The sequence below is a fragment of the Ahaetulla prasina genome, chromosome 10, assembly GCF_028640845.1.
Source record: "Ahaetulla prasina isolate Xishuangbanna chromosome 10, ASM2864084v1, whole genome shotgun sequence".
Lineage (NCBI taxonomy): Eukaryota > Metazoa > Chordata > Lepidosauria > Squamata > Colubridae > Ahaetulla > Ahaetulla prasina.
In genome coordinates, this window is record NC_080548.1 from 15,970,123 (window position 1) to 15,984,036 (window position 13,914).

Consider the following 13,914-nt stretch of genomic DNA (forward strand, 5'->3'; position numbering starts at 1 on the left):
CTTGGTGGGCATGGCAGGTAAACGATAGTGCAAAATCCCCATTCCGTCCCCACTCCTGGGGGAAGGATATTGCAAAATCTCCATTCCCATCCCACTCTGGGGCCAGCCAGAGGTGGTATTTGCTGGCTCTCCGAACTATTCAAAATTTCCGCTACTGGTTCTCCAAACTGCTCAAAATTTCTGCTACCAATTCTCCAGAATCTGTCAGAACCTGCTGGATTTCACCCCTGGATTAGGGTGAATGGTAAGATTAGTTATATAAAAGAAATAAGGAAAAGAAAATAAACATTAGAGAGAAAGAATATTATGGCAAAAAGTGACATATATAAATTGTGAGAGGAGATAACTAAAAGCTATACAAATTTGTGACTCAGCCAATACTCTGTTCAGAAAAAAAACGCATTGTTTGTTTGTGTGTGTTTGTTAAAATTTTTTTTAAAAAAACTAATTAGAAAAAAGAGATTTAGACCAGCGGCTCCCAAACTTTGGGGCACCAGGAACAGGTTCCGTGGACAACCGCTTTTGCGTGGACCGGAGGGAACATAGTTTCGCTATAGCTGCCTGCATCCTGCAGCTGGGACTTTGCTTCTTTATGTGGCTCAGTTTCTAGCATGCCGTGGCCTGGGGCTGGTCCATGGACCACAGGTTGGGGACCCCTGATTTAGACTGCCAAAGAGGATCAGCCAGGGTAGCGATCTTAGATTTTTCCCAGCCAAGTTGGGCTCTGAAAGCTCTACCACTGCTCCCAGTCCATTTTTATGGTCCGTGACAGGGAAGGGCAACGATATAGAACCCTTTCGAACTCACCTTTGATCTTCCCTTGAGAATGTACAGTCTGAAGAAAACCCTGAGATCTAGCATGCCACTGGGATTTGTAGTTATAGCCTGTTTGCTGGGGAATTCTGGGAGTTGAAGTCCACACACATCTTAAAGTTGCCCAGGTTAGGAAACAGTTTAGAAGATCCCATGTCCAGACGGGAGATCCCACAGACGGTTGTGGAGAATAAGAGAACTAAAATCCTGTAGGACTTCCAGATCCAGACAGATAACTAGCGACTAGCCAATCAACCAGACATTGTGATAGCTAACAAAGACCAGAACAGAATAACAGATTAACGGAGTTGGAAGGGACCTTGTAGGTCAGTGATGGCTAACCTTTCCTGGACTGAGTGCCCAAAGTGCTCCTCCCCGCATGCACTGCCCCCTGCATGTGCCCTGCCCCGCTGCATGCAAGCGCCCCCCCTGCATGCAACGGCAGAGACCTGAAGACCAACCGGCTGGTGGGAAATGCATGTGAATGTGCGGCGGAGCTGAGCTGGGCTATCGGCTCTCATGCTCACAGAGAGGGCTCTGTGTGCCATCTCTGGCACGCGTGCCATAGGTTCACCATCAGAGTTGTAGGTCATCTAGTCCAACCCCCCTGTCCAAGCCGGAGAACCTACCCCATTTGGTCATTTGGCGGCCGTCTCCAGGAGGGCCTTTCACCAAGTACGCTTGGTCCGCCAGTTGCGCCCCTTCCTTGACCGGGATGCCTTATGCACGGTCACTCACGCTCTGGTCACTTCTCGTTTGGATTATTGCAATGCTTTCTACATGGGGCTGCCCTTGAAGTGCACCCGGAGGCTGCAGCTAGTCCAGAATGCAGCTGCGCGAGTAGTAACAGGAGCCACTCGTTGCTCCCATGTAACACCACTCCTGCGCAGTCTGCACTGGCTCCCTGTGGTCTTTCGGGTGCGCTTTAAGATTTTGGTTACCACCTTTAAAGCGCTCCATGGCTTAGGGCCCGGGTACTTACGGGACCGCCTGCTGTTACCTTATGCCTCCCACCGACCCATACGCTCACACAGAGAGGGTCTTCTCAGGGTGCCGTCCGCCAAACAATGTCGGCTGGTGGCCCCCAGGGGTAGGGCCTTCTCTGTTGGAGCTCCTATGCTTTGGAACGAACTTCCCCCTGGTCTACGCCAAGTGCCTGATCTTCGGACTTTTCGCCGTGAGCTGAAAATGCATTTATTTATTCAAGCGGGACTGGCTTAAAAGTTTTAGTAAATTTTAATTGGGGTTATTTATTAATTTTTTAGGGTTTCAAACTTTTAAATGTCAGCCATTTTTTGTAATATGCTCGTTTTAATTTCTGTTTTAATTTGTGTATATTGTGGGTTTTATTTTCTGGCTGTACACCGCCCTGAGTCCTTCGGGAGAAGGGCGGTATAAAAACCTAATAAAATAAAATAAAAATAAAATATAAATTTCTGACAGTGGGCAGTCTAGTCTGTTCTTGAAGGCTTCCTGTGATGAAGCTCCCACAACTTCTGAAGGCAACTTTCTTTTCCATGGGTTGATTGCTTTCACTGTCAGAAAATTTCGCCTTATTTCCAGGTGGAATCTCTCCCTGATCAGGTTGAATCCAGGGGTGAAATCTAAAAATTTCCCTACCGGTTCTGTGGGCGTGGCTTAATTGGTGGGCATGGCTCGGTGGTCAGGTGACCGGGTGGGCATGGACAATAACAATAAATAATAAAAATAATAAACAAAGTACACAAAACAATAAGGGTACCAAAAACCAACTTTCACACTTTACACACACACACCACAACACAACTGACTCTCACACAATTTAAAAGCAGCTGCACTTCACCCAAAATGGCCCCTGCAACGAGCAGGAACCTCACACAGCCAATCCGCGCGATCCAGTCCGAACCAAGAACATTTCACGCTGGTTGAATCTCTCCTTGACCAAAAGACAGCAATGGTGATAGATATAGAGAGGCCAAGTGACAACAACATCAGGAGGGGAAGGAATCTGAGAAGCTGGAGAAGCTACCAGGGCCTGAAGGAGCAACTAGAGAAGATGTGGAAAGTAAAGGCCATGTTGTGACGCAGACCCAAGTAGGTAATAATAAACTTAGTCTGTGGAAAAACAAACTTTATTCGAACAGCTGGGAATTACTTCATTCCCAGCGTCGTTCAGCTCAAAGTAAAACAAATGCCTCCCAACACAAATTCCTTAGTTATCTCACAAACCTTAGTCCAATTAGGCAAACTGCCAAAGGCCCTTCCTGGCAAACGCCCAGAAGCCACAAAAACAAAGACATACACGAAGCAGAAGACGGAGCAGAAGACGCAGCTACAACGTTGTTTTCCGGCAAAGCTGATACACGGGTGCTGGTCTATTTTAAGCCTTATGGGAGGGGCCAATCATCTCTTGGCCCTACTCACGAGTCATCCTCTTTGCTTGAGCTGCTCTTGCCTTCTGGCAGCTCTTCTCATGCGTGCATTTGGAACAGGTTCCTCCTGTTCCTCTGCCTCTGGAGGCTCTGGAGTCCGCACCTCACTTCCCGATGGCCCTGGCTTCACCTCAGTCTCATCACTGTCCGACTCTGTTGCCAGCTCCGTAGGCTGCTGACGGAGCACAACAGGCCAAAGGGGCCCCAAGGGTGATAGCAACACTCCTGTGACGCCTAACCTGGGAAAAATGGCTCCAACCTATCCCAGGAACAACATCAGAGCTTCCTGTCCAGAAGAGTGCAGTGGTAGGAACAGCTGAGATCCTGCACAGAACCTTCAAAACTCCCAAGGCTCTGGTAGAGCGCCCGAGATTGAGGAAGTCACATACACTCGATTTACAACAGCTCATTCAGTGACCGTTCAGAGTTACAACGGCCCCTTTTTTCACACTTACAACTGTTGCATCCCCATCATGGTCATGTGATTGACATTCCAATGCTGGGCAACTGGTTCCTATTTATGACGGTTGCAGTGTCTCAGGAGTGGGGAGGGGGTCACACGATCCCCTTGTGCGACCTTCTGACAAGCAAAGTCAATGGGGAAGCCGCAGGGGCAGTATTCACTGACCTCCACTACCAGTTAGCAAATGTGAGCGCACACGCGCGCACACACTTTGCTCACACGTGCCACCTCCTTACATGCCCGGGGCCTTCCGCGCATGTACAGAGCATCAAAAACATGGATAATTGGGAGGTGATGACATCTGGGCTGGTGGGTGGAGCCTCCCGCAGCCGCCGCTACCAATTCGCCCGAACCGGATAGAACCGGCTGAATAGCACCCCTGGGAAGCCGGATCCACTTAACAACCGTGTGACTAATGTAACAGTTGCGGCGATTCACTTAACAAGCGTGGCAAGAAAAGTCGCAAAACGGGGCAAAACTCGCTTCATCCATTTCTCACTGAGCAAACCTAAACTCTGGGCTCCGTTGTGGTCATAAGTCGAGGACTACCTGTACTACCCAAAGGGATTTTTTTTTTTTAAAGAAACAGACCTATTTTGGTTCATTTGCAACAATCCTACCAATGGACAGCAAAGGTTTTCACCCTCTAGATGTGTAGAAGTTTCGGTTCTCATCTAACTTCTTTCCATACTCGGTTATCCATATGGAGGGCATCCCCCCGGGGAAGGTAACAAATGAGGGCAGGCAAGATGAAATTATAGCAGCCTCAGTTACATAACCAAGCCTCCACCTCCTGCAGCACACATGCGTACACACACACACACACACACACACACACACACACACACACTTTTCCAGCAGCATCTTCTCAGTCAACCTCAAAACGTTATCTTCACATTTTTGGATTAGATTCCTTTGGCCCCCATACATTCTCTGCCAGCTCCCTGGAGGGCGAAGGCAACATTTCAATCTGGCACACTTAAAGAATAATCTAAATTAAGAGAGTGCGGAGAGTTTGGTTCCATTTAGGGAGGGGAGCACGAAATCGTACACTTGGCAGCTTTTGCAGGAGCTGGTTAATTAGCACGAGAATTAATTGATTCCAAAGCGTTTTGAAAGGGCAACCTGACAAGAGCCGTTTTGGCATATTCTCAACAAAATCAGCAATGGGGCTGCTGGACTGCACACGGACATCTTCACCGGACAGAACTGTGAAGTAAAGTTATAATGCTTTTATTGGAGTGGCTCAGATGCATGGCGTGGTGGCCTAGTGGGAAGACATTCACCTCCCACTCGTAAGGTTGAGAGTTCAGTCCTAAGTAGCAGCAGATATTTTTCTCCTAAAATGGAAAGAAAAAAATAAATCTGCTGTGAACTCCGTGTAGCATCAGGAAGGGCATCCGGCCAGTAAACGCTCAGATAAGGGAGGGATCTAGGTAACATCTTCCATTTGCAAGTCTTCTGAGTTGTAATTGTGGTTGTAAGCTGTGAGGACTACCTGAATATATAGGTATAGGTACAGATCAGTGGTGAAATGTAAAATTTGTTACTACCAGTTCTGTGGGCGTGGCTTGTGAGGGGGGTAATGTGACTGGGTGGGCGTGGCCAACTTTTTCTTTTTTTTACTTTTAAAAGCATTTTTCCTACAGCCTCTTCTGATGATCCCAGCTGAGTTGCCTGATCGTCAGAGGCTTTTGTTTTCTTTCAAAAGCATTTTTTTTGCCTTTAAAAGAAAAAAAAGCCTCTGACGATCAGGCAACTCAGCTGGGATCGTCAGAGCCTTTTAAAAGCATTTTTTACAAACCTCTGGATCCGAAGGGGTTCTAAAAAATGCTTTTAAAAGCCTCTGACAATCAGGCAACTCAGCTGGGATTGCCAGAGCCTTTTAAAAGCATTTTTAACAACCTTGTCGGCCAAAGAGGTTGTAGAAAAAATGCTTTTAAAAGGCTCTGACGATCCCAGCTGAGCCACATGATCACCAGAGGCTTTTTTTTTGGCCGAAGAAAAAATGCTTTTAAAAGTAAAAAAAAACAACCCTCAGATGATCGCGTGGCTCAGCTGGGCATGGGGGGGGCAGGGATTTTTGCTACCAGTTCTCCAAACCACCCACCGCCATCGCTACCGGATCGGGTGATCCGGTCCAAACCAGGAGCATTTCACCCCTGGTACAGATACAGGTGCAGGTATAGCAAGAGGTATAAAACTTACAGGAGAACAATTTTGGATAGCATCAATTATATATAAGATGGCCAGCTTGAACAAAGGAACCAAAAAGGAAATTCAGGGGTGAAAATGCTGAATTAACTTTCACCAAAGAGTCAGAATTGCTGATACTCATTCCATATTGTGCATGTTATGAGCTAAGTAACAGTTATGTATGTTTCTGATTCAACTAATTCTTCCAAATTCAGTACCTCCAGATATATGGACCAATAAATAGGGAGACCAACAGTACCATCAATGTAGGACTTCAGGCAATAATCCAGTGAGTGCCACATTCCACGATTGTCTTGTTCCTGCAGTTGTGTTCTTTATATCAGGGGTCTCCAAACTTGGCAACTTTTAGCCTGGAGGACTTCAACTCCCAGAGTTCCCCAGCCAGCTTTGCTTTGCCAGCTTTGCTGGCTGGGGAATTCTGGGAGTTGAAGTCCTCCAGGCTTAAAGTTGCCAAGGTTGGAGACCCCTGCTTTATATGGTTCTGTGAGTTAGATCAGGGGTCTCCAACCTTGGCAACTTTAAGACTTGTGGACTTCAGCTCCCAGAATTATAACTCTGGAAGTTGAAGTCCACAAGTCTTAAAGTTGCCAAGGTTGGAGACCCCTGAGTTAGATTCATCCTTCTTTTCACCACATCAGGCAAAGTTGGTTGGTGCTGCCACCTGCTGTGGGCTCTTGGTATAAAGACTGAGAAATGCCAGGTGATGTGTTTCATTGATCAGCTGCTCTGAAAGATTATATAGGAGGAGGAGGAGGAGGAGGTGTGGCTGTGCTTGGGAGTTATTTTCTATCAGGATGAGGATTGTGTCCCTCAAGGACAAAGACACAATACATCCTATTTCATTTCCCCTCTTCCCCAGCCCCCTTACCCATTTTTACTCTTACGGATTTTGTGTGGATTGTTTGCACTATAAAATACAGTGTGTTTCAAAGCTGTGACATCCGTTTCTCTTATAGGATATTGCTGGAGAAAAATGTAAGCCAAGGATGTATGAGAAATGGTTTGGCCTAACGGTTAAGGTGTTGGCCATGAAAGCTGGCTGGGTAACTTTGGGCCAATCAGCAGGAGACTTGAGTTCTAGTCCAGGCTTAGGCATAAAAGGCATAAAAGGAAAGCTGGCTGGGTGACTTTGGGCCAATCACTAGGAGACTGAATTTTAGTCCCACCTTATGTTGTGGCCTGCCAGCAGCCAGCAGAGCTGGCAGCAGAGCTGGACAGTGAAGAAGTTGTGGAGGAACGAGGGCCAGTCCTGGAGTCTGGGGAAGGCTCGGACGAGAGCTTTGAATCAGAGGCAGAGAGGGGGCCAGGGCCATCTGGTAGTTCTTTGCTGCCAGGAGTCTGATATCAGCAAGGCAGAAGAACAGCTGGAGCCTGTTCCCAATGTGCACCTGCGCAGAGCTGCCAGAAGACAGGAACAATTAAGAAAACAGGGTCGACTTGGGAGTAAGGCTTGGAGTTGATTGGCCCTTCCCATAAGACATAAAAGAGAAGTGAATGGGACATGAGCTTTTGGAGGAAGCAATTAGTTCATCTGGTCGGTAAAAGCTTTGGAAAAGTTCTGTTTGACACTGTGCTAAGTTTGGCCTTGCCTTCTATGTGGCAATTAGTCCTCAGGCAGCATTCCAAGGGAGATAAGGTGGGTGTTTGTAAACACTCCCCTGAAAGACTGTTTGAGAAGCCTTTTGGGCTGGGAATGACAATAATTCACAACCATATGAATAAAAGGAGTTTGCTGGGACTAAGTTTGTGCTGTTTACTTTCTGAGGAAGCCTAGGTCGGAAAACCTTAGCCATGAAAGCTAGCTGGGTAACTTTGGACCAATCAGCAGGAGACTTGAGTTCTAATCCAGCCTTAGGCATAAAAGGCACCTGGGTGACTTTGGGTCAATGACTAGGAGGGTGCGGGTTCTAATCCCACTTTAGGCAAGAAAGGCACCTGGGTGACTTTAGGCAGGAGACTACGAATTCTAGTTCCACTTTAGGCATGACGCTGCTTGAGTGATCAGTCCCTCTCTCTCAGCCCAACCCACCTCACAGGGTTGTGGTTGTGGGAAAAATAGGAGGAGGCAGGAGTATTACCGTGTTTCCCTGAAAATCAGACCCTATCTTATATTTTTTTGACCCCTGAAATAAGCGCTTGGCCTTATTGCCACGCACTCAAAAGGCCTATTGGGCTTATTATCAGAGGATGTCTTATTTTGGATGTGTAGGTCTGCCATCTTGAGTTACTTAAAAAGTAATAAAAGCGGGATAAAAATCTAAGGAATAAATGAGCGGGGAACGTCAGCACGATGCGCTTTATGAAACTGATGAGAAGGCATTGCGAAACTGACCAGAGTGGGTTTGGTGGTAAGAGCAGGGGATAAATCTGATCAAGGTTTACATCCCCTTTGGGGTGATGATGCTTCTTCCATTCAAACGAAGTTTGCCAGCTGGAAGCCAGAAATGAGATTTTTCTACTGCTCAAAAGAATTAAACCAGCAGGATTTCATAGCCAATCTCAAGACAAAGCCATAGAAACCGAAATAGTTGTCGTTTTGCATTGTATGGATTTTTCCTAAGCAAAACAAAAAAAAAATGCAGTTCTAACAACGGGGCTGGAACAGACGGAGCAGCTGCAGCCTATTGGATCGGCTCCTCCTGCCTTGAGCTGCCCAAACTCACCACTCGAGAACAATCCATTACTCGGAGACTGTTACCATAGCAACCAGACTTCTGAATGGAGAAAGAACACTTTTGAAAACCCAGCCTGAATTTGATGCTCAAGAGAACCCATCCCTCCCCTGCTTGGGTAAAGAGATGGAGTTTCCTCCAGATAGTTTTCGCCTCAATTCTCGGAGAAACAGAAGCATTTTTTGGGGGGGGGTTAACTTACAGCATGCTTATACTTAAACCTTATCCACAATGGATAAGGTCCTTATTCCTTCCCCTTTATCCCTCAAAGGATGCCATTAGAGAAGCAGATCTTATTAGGTAAGCAGTGAAGGAAGGCACAGCTCAGCAGCTGAGCACCTGCACTGCACACAGGTCACGGGTTCAATCCCTAGCATCTCCCGATGAATCCTTTTGAAATCCTGGGAGCGTCAGATGCAAAGGGCCCTCTCCTTGCTAAGATCTGGCAGAGGAGCAGCTGATAATTTTTGCGTCGGTTGAGGAAGGAAGGATGGATCTAATTGGGGATCAAAGACTCTGTTGAATCGCGGTTTGTTTAGGCACAGGAGCCCATCAACTGACGTAGGCAAGCAGGCAGTGACACCACGTGAGACGTTGACACTTGTTGGAGGTGCTACAGCTTTCCAGACAACTTGGCAATGGGGACTTGCTCCCTTATGACAGCCATCTTTGCCATGTCTAGGAGCTGTCCAAGGTGCTGCAGACACTCCCTTTGACTTTGCTTCTGTCAGCCTATCCTAGGAACAGAACAGAAGAGAACAGAACAGAACAGAACAGAGCTGGAAGGGACCTTTGAGGTCTTCTAGTCCAGCCCCCTGTTCAAGCAGAAGAACCTATTCAATTCCAGATAAGTGTCTGTCTAGTCTCTTCTTAAAACCCTCCAGTGCCCATGATTTCTGAAGGCAAAGCTGTTCCACTGGTTAACTGTCCTCACTGTTTGGAAGTTTTTCCTTAATTCCAGGTTTATTTATTTTATTTATTTATTTATTTGTCAAACACAACAGTATATAAAAGTATAAGCATGAAATAACCATACGAATTGGATACAATCAAAGGGAACATTAGGACAGGAAAGGTAGGCACGCTGGTGCTCTTATGCACACCCCTTTGATTAGTTACCAACCATTATTTCATGTCCTGCCCTCCGGTGCTTTGCTTGGAGAATAATTTGACCTCCCCTCTTCTTTGTGGCAGCCCCTGAAATACTATAATACTGCTATCATCTCACCTCTAATTCTTCTTTTCTTTAGACTAGCCAGGCCCCAAATCTGCAACCATTCTTCATATGGTTTCGTTTCCAGGCCTTTCATCATCTTAGTTGCTCTTCTCTGAATTTTCTTTCCAAAGTCTCAACATCTTTTTCGTAGCATGGTGACCAAAATTGGTTGTGGTATTCCAGGCGTGGTTTTACTAAGGTTTTGTAAAGCGGCACGAATACTTCATGTGATCTTGATTCTATGCCTCTATTTATATAATCCAGGATTGTATTAGCTTTTTTTGGCGGCTGCTGCACATTGCTGGCTCATATTCAAATGATCATCCACTAGGATGAAATTCAATGTAGAGAAAAGTAAAACCTTACACTTAGGCAAGAAAAACCAAAAGTACACATATAGACTGGGTGAAACCAGGCTTAATAGCAGTAACCGTGAGAGGGATCTTGGAGTCTTGGTGGACAACCAATTAAATAGGAGCCAGCAGTGTCTAGTTTAGTGGTATATATTGCACAATAGGTTTGGTAAATAAAAAGAGGGAGAATTTTATTAAGATGAAGCGTTACTTTGAAGTAGGATTTTTGTTTACCTTAACCTTTAAAAAAAAACATGTTGTGTCTGTGCCCCCACGAGCCGGGCCCCCTGCCAGAAAGTGACTTGGAAAGTGAGGGAGAAGGGCCATCAGGACTAACCTCGGGAGCACTGGCTTCCCTGGCTCTCAGCTTCAGGAACCAGAGGCAGGCCAGGTGGAAGAGATAATGAGGCCTCCGTCTCCTGACTCTTTCCCCCCCAGGCTACGCCTCCAGAACCAGCTGATGGCAATCAGGCCTGGCTGGACCCTAGGTTTCGTACACAGGAGAGGCGGGAACAACAGAAGCAGGGGTGGGCCAGGCCTAGGAACTGCTGAGTCATGGAGCCACACCCCACAGGATATAAAACCAGCAAGGGCTGCTATGCCTCTTCGTAGCAGGCAAATCAACTGCTTGACTAGAGCTGAAGTACTGTTTGTTGACTCATCGGCATCAAGGGAGATAACAGAGACACTTGGCAGATGCTCGCTAGTTTGCTGCCAGAGCTGATAGTGCCGGCTAATTAAGCCATCGCTCGGATGGAGGCGAGGGGGGACAGAACAAAACAGTTAAGCTCCATCTGATGTTGTTTTGAAACTAAAACCATGTATTGAATTGTTAAACCATTCAATTTAATACCGAGCTTCTACAACAAACCAGGGTGGTCAAGAGATAATATCATTTTTCTCTGTCATAGCTTACACAGCTAAAAAAAACCCAAACCATTACATTTAGGCTGGATGCATACAATCAAGGGTGAAATAGGGTTGTATTATAATAAAATCTAGTCCGCTCTTTGCAAGCTGTATAACCAAGTCATTGCCTTCAGCTGCTGTGTGATTTCTTTGTTTGGATGTAGCATGCTCTACCCAGACAGTTGCGATTTGTTAACTTACATTTATGGTTGATCATGCTGTGAATCCAGCCAGAGGTCTGTTCAGCATCTGGATGGTGCTAATGCACTGAGCTGACTGAGCCAAGTCCCCTTTTGAAGATGACAACTTAAATTTCTTCAAATATTGCTACGGAAGCACTGCTACACTGCAACGTCCTCCTAGTTTTTCCACTGAGCAGAACCCTAACATGGTGCCCAGGTGTCCTGTCTCGTAGAACAATGATTCCCAACATTGGCAGCTTGTGTGGACCAACTCCCAGAATTCCTAAGCCAGCATCGAGAATTCTAGGAGCTGAAGTCCACGTATCTAAAATTGTTCCAGAATATGAATCCATTCAGGAGTGGAATTCAGCAAGTTCGGACTGGTTCGGGCAACCCAAATGCTAATTTTACATCTGGTTTACTGAACTGGTAGTTGCAAGGACTGGCTGGCGCCTCCCACACCTCCCACCCCCTCCCAGGAGTCTCCACGTGGCCCATTCTGGATGCAGGTAAGTGCAGGGCCTGCACGGAGGCTCCGGGAGGACAAAAAACGGGCCTCCTGGAAGTTCCAGAAGTCTGGAAATGGGCCCATTTCCAGCCTCCGGAGTGGCTCCAGAGCTTGGGGGAGGCTGTTTTCGCCTTCCCAGAGGCTTGAGGAAAGCCTCCAGAGCCTGGGGAGGGTGAAAACACTACCCCCCACCATGATGCAGGAGGCCTAGTAGGCCATGCCCACCATTGCCACGCCCACCCAGCAACCAGGCAGAGAACCAGTTGCTAAAATTTTTGAATCCCACCCCTGAATCCATTTCTGAAGATGGCTAACCCCCTTTTGAGAAAGAAGTGGATTTTTTTGACTCTTCTGTGTTTTTTGACTGTTTTTTTCTGTCATGCCCCTATCGGAGCCTGAATCTGTGGAGGAGGATGAGCTGGAACTGAAGCTGATGGAGATCGAGGGGGCAGGTTCGTTGGCTTCGGATGAATGTGGAGAGGAGCAGGATTGGAATGGCTTGTTAGCAGGGAGAAACGGGGACAGGATGACAAAGAGACGGCAAGCAGTGGACATGAGGAGCAGTGCTCAGGCGATGAGCAAGGACTGCCCCCCCCCATCCCCAAGCACAGAGAGTGGAGAGAAGGCGGGAACAGCGCAGGCCAAGCCGAAGACTCATGAACAGAGCGCACCACCCGTCTTCTCCTCAATTCTTCCTGAATTGGTAGTGTTTGATGTTCTGGTACCAACATTTGGAGTTTGCAGGACTGTTTGCTTCTTCCTTACTTCATGGACTCAGTGCCTTCTTCCTGACTTTGTAGATTCAGTACCTTGTTTCTTGTTTTGTGGACTCATTTCCCTGTTCCTTTGTTTTGCTGGACTGGACGCAGACAGAGGCTGCCATGTGCGGGTTTGCAGGCTTTGCTCTGGCACTTGCCCAGAATGTGGGAGCATGCGAGGGGAAATTTGGAGCATTAAAAGGGGAGTTTGAACTCTCAGCTGGCTGTGTGACCTTCATGCCTTGTCCTGGGTCATCACATTTTCCATCAGAAGCTTGGTGGAATGAGTCTTCCAGGTTTTATTGTTGAAGCTCCGTGAGCAGCAGCAACAACTGAACTTAATGAACGGTTGCTACTGCTGTTAAGGCAGAGGAGCACGAGGGATGGTGTGTGTGTATGTGCGTGCGTGCGTGCGTTATGACGGGAGCCTTGTACCCTTCCCCGGTGACGCTCTTCCCCCACCCACCCCCAAGAGGAAAAAGCTATTGCAGCAGCAACACATGATGTTTCCCCGATTGCTAAGTACCGTGACAGATTCATCAGAGGAGAGAAAAAAGAAGGTGGCGTCTAGAATCTTAATTCAAGCTGGTGCCAGCATCAGCCTCCAAAAATGAGATGCTAGAAACTTGCTTTGTGTCTGACACAACTGTAGGGGAAGGAGTGGGGGAAGTTAATAGTTCTCAGGAGCCTCGTGTACAAAGGGTGAGGCCAATTTGAAGGCTAGGACTTATCTCTGATCCCGGCTGCAAATAAAGAGACCTTCTGAGCATGGCTAGATGAATGTTTCCCCCCCCCCAAAATAAGACTGGGTCTTATATTAATTTTTGCTCCAAAAGACACATTAGGGCTTATTTTCTGGTTAGGTCTTATTTTCAGGGAAATACACAGGAGTAAAATGCTCCCGGTTCGGATCGGATCACCAGATCCGATAGCGATGGCGGCGGGTGGTTCGGAGAACTGGTAGCAAAAATCCCTCCCCCCCACATGCCCAGCTGAGCCGCGTGATCCTCAGAGTGGGGTTTTTTTTTTTACTTTTAAAAGAATTTTTTCTTTGGCCGAAAAAATGCTTTTAAAAGTAAAAAAAAAAGCCTCTGATGATCGCATGGTTCAGCTGGGATCCTCACAGGCTTTTAAAAGCATTTTTTCTACAACCTCTTCAGCTGAAGAGGTTGTAAAAAAATGCTTTTAAAAGGCTCCTCTGACGATCCCAGCTGAGTTGCCTGATCATCAGAGGCTTTTAAAAGCATTTTTACCTCAGCCAAAGAGGTTGTAAAAAAAATACTTTTAAAAGTTAAAAGAAAAAAGTTGATCACGCCCACCCAGTCACATTACCCCCCCCCATCAAGCCACGCCCACAGAACTGGTAGTAACAAATTTTATATTTCACCACTGGAAATACAGTACTAAAATGT